The sequence below is a fragment of the Entelurus aequoreus genome, linkage group LG10, assembly GCF_033978785.1.
Source record: "Entelurus aequoreus isolate RoL-2023_Sb linkage group LG10, RoL_Eaeq_v1.1, whole genome shotgun sequence".
NCBI classification, from domain to species: domain Eukaryota; kingdom Metazoa; phylum Chordata; class Actinopteri; order Syngnathiformes; family Syngnathidae; genus Entelurus; species Entelurus aequoreus.
This window is the reverse complement of record NC_084740.1, coordinates 64,933,753-64,939,776: the sequence shown is the minus strand read 5'-3', so window position 1 is coordinate 64,939,776 and position 6,024 is coordinate 64,933,753.

Below are 6,024 nucleotides of genomic sequence, written 5' to 3'. Positions count from 1 at the left end.
CAGTGAAGCATGTTTAATACAAACAGTGTGCTTTATAACAATTAGGTAGGTTTGTGTCATGTTTGTCCTCATACAGAAACCATATTAAAACAAATGTATTTCTTTTCCCCTCATCTATTTCCATTTTTCATACATTTTTGTAAAAGCTTCAGAGAGCCACTAGGGCGGCGCTAAAGAGCCACATGCGGCTCCAGAGCCGCGGGTTGCCGACCCCTGGTATAGACTGCAATATGATGGCAGTCACACATAAGAGATACATGTAGACTGCAATATGACTGAAGTAAACAACACAAAAATGTTATATGTTCCATTAAAAATATAGATCATTACACACAGCGCTCAAAAATCGATAAAAATGTTTTAGTACAACTTTATATGACCCCCTTAATGCGCCTTATAATCCGGTAAGCCTTTTGTATGAAAATAGACCTGACTCATCGGCAGTGCGCCTTATAATCCGGTGCGCCCTATGGTCCGTAAAATACGGTATTTTTAATTTTTAAGAATAGCTAAATGTGATTCATGTAAAAATAAATATGATAAGATGTTCCTTATATTTAATATTGACACTTTTCTGAGCAGCGTGCCCAGTCGAGTTGTTGCACTCCATGACTGATGGTCATCTAATAAGAAGCGTGGAAAATGAGCACACGGCAAATGAAGTCTGCAGCGTGTGTGATTAAAAGAGTTTTTGTGAAACTAATTTGCGGTTACTGTAGCATAAAATGAAGGTTGCTTTGGAACCATCGCTACAGTTTTCCCAGGACCATCAGGACTATTGAAAATTTAATGAGGATCCAAATTGCTCCCATTCTCCCTCTCCATCTCCATCATGTACACTATCTGCGCTTGTGCGCGCGTGGACGATAAATAGCGTGTAACAGCGGAGCCTTGTCGTTAATCAGTGATGCCCAATGCGTAAATGAACTCTGGTTAGCGTCATTGAAGTCTTTGGGCTCTTTTATTTTTTTTAAATTTTTGTTCCCACTAGCCTACACGAACAGTTTTGATGCCTAATAATAAATAGTATTTTCTTTATTCACATTAGACGGTTAATGAGTCTTCACAATGGCCTATTCAGCACTTTACTTTTGCTGATTGTAGCATCTACACACAAAAAAATACTGAGTTATTTTTCCTCCCCAAATGCTGGGTTGAGCCTGTTGGGTCATATTTATGGGTTATTTTGGAGTTGGGTGGTTTTTGTGACCCCAAACAGTAACCCAGCTGGTTGGGTTACAGGGGCCGTACTTATCAAGCTTCTTAGAGTGCCATTTTACACTTAAGTCCTGAGAATTTGCGAAATTTAGTCCTACTCTCAAACTTAAGAATAAAAGCTTTTTATCAACGTTCTTAAGTCTAAGAATCACTCCTACTCTCCACGATATTTAAGAGACCTTCAGAGGTGTCTTAAGTGGTTAGGAGTTGCCAGCAGGGGATGGCACTGAGGCGAGAGAGACGTGCGCGAACGTTCAGGGAACGGAACAATGTTTTTGTTTTTTTTTGATGACGAGCAGCTGATCAAACGGTATCGTTTAGACAGAGCGGATATTATTTTTGTCACAGATTTAATACTTTTCGATTCCTTGTTGATTTCTGCATGTGTCTGCACTGGGCTAGTATATATAGAGCCACCCACACCAGTTTCAAATTAGTTGCCTAATTAATGAATTGGAAAGAAAATGTTATGACAGTAGCGTATGTGTGTGGCCGTGAGGTGAGTGACGTCAGTGAGTGTGTGGGCGATAGAAGAGAGGGAGCGGTAGCGTGAGTGCCGGCGGGGACTAGTTTGTTTTGTATTATTTTGTAGTTTATTGTCAAAATATACACTCCCATTGTCCACTTAAATATTTCCAAGACATTTCTTTATTCTTAGACAACGGATTCCCTTCCGTGATTGGTCATTTCTATGGACACAGAAATGACGTCACCTAAAATTCCGTTTACGGCACATAGTAATGTCGTAATTCAGCTCTGAGTGTGACACTTAAGATTCAGTCCTACACTTCGCTGAAAGTGTGAGTAAGACGCTTGATAACTAAGTGCAGCTTTCAGCGAATAATTTATTTACTCTTAAGTCAACTCTTAGCAGACTTCTTAGGAGTAATTCTAAGAAGTTTGATAAGTACGGCCCCAGGTCTCCACCTCCTGAGATGGCGTCAAGCGGTCAGCCTAGTGCTTTGGGAGGATTAAGTAAAAGAAAAGGTTTGTATGTACTTTATAAATTACCTTGTAGCCTGTCACATATGAGCAAGAAATATCAGTGTCTGTATAACGCTAGTTATCCCTACATCAGTTTTACAATTTTACAAACCCCGTTTCCATATGAGTTGGGAAATTGTGTTAGATGTAAATATAAACGGAATACAATGATTTGCAAATCCTTTTCAACCCATATTCAGTTGAATATGCTACAAAGACAACATATTTGATGTTCAAACTGATAAACATTTTTTTTTTTGCAAACCATCATTAACTTTAGAATTTGATGCCAGCAACACGTGACAAAGAAGTTGGGAAAGGTGGCAATAAATACTGATAAAGTTGAGGAATGCTCATCAAACACTTATTTGGAACATCCCACAGGTGAACAGGCAAATTGGGAACAGGTGGGTGCCATGATTGGGTATAAAAGTAGATTCCATGAAATGCTCAGTCATTCACAAACAAGGATGGGGCGAGGGTCACCACTTTGTCAACAAATGCGTGAGCAAATTGTTGAACAGTTTAAGAAAAACCTTTCTCAACCAGCTATTGCAAGGAATTTAGGGATTTCACCATCTACGGTCTGTAATATCATCAAAGGGTTCAGAGAATCTGGAGAAATCACTGCACATAAGCAGCTAAGCCCGTGACCTTCGATCCCTCAGGCTGTACTGCATCAACAAGCGACATCAGTGTGTAAAGGATATCACAACATGGGCTCAGGAACACTTCAGAAACCCACTGTCAGTAACTACAGTTGGTCGCTACACCCCTGATTGTAAATAATGTAAATAATTCAATGTGATTATCTTGTGTGATGACTGTATTATGATGATGGTATATATGATAGTATATATCTGTATCATGAATCAATTTAAGTGGACCCCGACTTAAACAAGTTGAAAAACTTATTCGGGTGTTACCATTTAGTGGTCAATTGTACGGAATATGTACTTTACTGTGCAACCTACTAATAAAAGTCTCAATCAATCAAAAAAGTTAAAACTCTCCTATGCAAGGCAAAAACCGTTTATCAACAACACCCAGAAACGCTGTCGGCTTCGCTGGGCCTGAGCTCATCTAATATGGACTGATACAAAGTGGAAAAGTGTTCTGTGGTCTGACGAGTCCACATTTCAAATTGTTTTTGGAAACTGTGGATGTGGTGTCCTACGGACCAAAGAGGAAAAGAACCATCCGGATTGTTATAGGCGCAAAGTTGAAAAGCCAGCATCTGTGATGGTATGGGGGTGTATTAGTGCCCAAGACATGGGTAACTAACACATCTGTGAAGGCGCCATTAATGCTGAAAGGTACATACAGGTTTTGGAGCAACATATGTTGCCATCCAAGCAATGTTACCATGGACGCCCCTGCTTATTTCAGCAAGACAATGCCAAGCCACGTGTTACATCAACGTGGCTTCATAGTAAAAGAGTGCGGGTACTAGACTGGCCTGCCTGTAGTCCAGACCTGTCTCCCATTGAAAATGTGTGGCGCATTATGAAGCCTAAAATACCACAACGGAGACCCCCGGACTGTTGAACAACTTAAGCTGTACATCAAGCAAGAATGGGAAATAATTCCACCTGAGAAGCTTAAAAAATGTGTCTCCTCAGTTCCCAAACGTTTACTGAGTGTTGTTAAAAGGAAAGGCCATGTAACACAGTGGTGAACATGCCCTTTCCCAACTACTTTGGCACGTGTTGCAGCCATGAAATTCTAAGTTAATTATCATTTGCAAAAAAAAAATAAAGTTTTTGAGTTTGAACATCAAATATCTTGTCTTTGTAGTGCATTCAACTGAATATGGGTTGAAAAGGATTTGCAAATCATTGTATTCCGTTTATATTTACATCTAACACAATTTCCCAACTCTTATGGAAACGGGGTTTGTAGGTAGCGTCACACAAAGTGGGCCGAAAGTAGGTGTACGTCATATTCGGCCGCCCTTTTGTTTTGTAGTTCTCTCAAGACAAACGCCATCTTAGGTATAGTCCATGCATCATCATAATAATAATAATAATTATAATACATTTTATTTGGTATAGCGCTTTTCAGGATACTCAAAGACGCTTAACAGGATAAAAATGTAAAATATAAAACAGTTCAAAGTAATAATACATAATACAGGAAATATAAAAGCAGTACATAGTAAAATACATAATAACACTGGACATTAAAAGACGGGACATCACACAGAACACTAATCACAGGTTAGAAGCAGATCTGAAGAGGTGTGTTTTGAGAAGGCTTTTGAAGGTAGGAAGGTCTGAGCAGTCACGGATGGGTTTGGGAAGAGAGTTCCAGAGGGTGGGAGCAGCGATGGAGAAGGCTCTATCACCCCTGGTCCGGAGCTTGGTTCTGAGTGGTGGGGAGAGGAGGAACGGGGAGCCAGTGGAGTTTCTGAAGGACTGGGGTGACGTGCTCACAGGAGCGGGTGTGGGTGAGCATGAGGGCGGCAGAGTTTTGAATGTTTTGGAGTTTATTGAGGATTTTGGAAGATGAGCCGTAGAGGATGCTGTTGCAGTAATCGAGTCTGGAGGTGATGAAGGCATGGATCAAGGTTTCAGCGGCAGAGAAAGAGAGGGATGGACAGAGACGGGCAGTATTTTTGAGGTGGAAGAAAGCAGTCCTTGTAATGTGGTTGACGTGGTGTTCAAAAGAGAGGTTATTGTCCAGAATGACTCCAAGGTTGCGGATGTGAGTGGATGGGGACAGAGCGGAGTTGTCGACAGAGAGGTGGAAGTTGTGAGCAGTTTTGGTGAGGGATTTGGGGCCGATGATGAGCATGTCAGATTTGTCGCAGTTGAGTTGGAGGAAGTTGGAGTGCATCCATGATTTGATTTCAGTGAGTGACACAAGCTTTCCACCTATACAATTGGGAAGCGGATCGTGAGATCAGGTTCGAGGTGCGGAAGCCGGATGGGGCTTCCCTTACCCTATGCCGGCCTCGTCCTACACCTGAAGACCCTCGCCCTGACCCTAAATACCTTGGGGTCACCCTGGACAGGTCGCTCACTTTCCGTAAACACCTCTTGGCAACATGCAAGAAACTCAACACCCGCGTCTCACTGCTGAGACGGTTGGTCGGGTCCGGTTGGGGTGCCGGGGCAAGAACTCTGCGAACAGCAGCACTTGCCCTGGTCTACTCAACTGCTGAGTACTGCGCACCTGTCTGGGCGCGCAGTGCTCACTCTAAACAACTTGATGTCCCGATCAACGAAGCCTTGCGTGTTATCACTGGATGCCTGCGCCCCACCCCTGTGGAGCTACTGCCCATCTTAGCAGGCATCCAACCCGCTGAGCTTCGTCGCCAAGGTGCTGTAGCAACTCTGGCGGGCCGGGCAAACATGGATGAGAACCACCTGCTCCATGAAAGGCTCACACTCTCCTCAGAGCCAACGCCCCGCCTCCCCTCCAGAGACCCACTGGTACCAGCCGCCCTGAAGCTCCTGCAGCAATGCAGTGACAACAACATCAGGGCGGCTCACTGGGCGAATCACAAATGGAGCACGGACCTGGAGCATACCATCTCCTCCAGACTCCGTGACTTCATACCTGACACCGGCTCAATACCAGGCCTCTCACTACCACGAGTGGCCTGGGTGAGGCTTAACCGCCTCCGAACTGGTGTCGGTCGCTTTCGCTCAAACATGTTCCAGTGGGGCTTAGCACCTAACGCGACGTGTGAGTGTGGCGCGGAGGAGCAGACTGCCGACCACGTGATCCTGCGTTGCCCGATTTATCGTGCTCCTAATGGTTTGCGTGGCCTGGCGGACCTGGATGACTGCTCGGTGACCTGGCTCACTTCTGTGT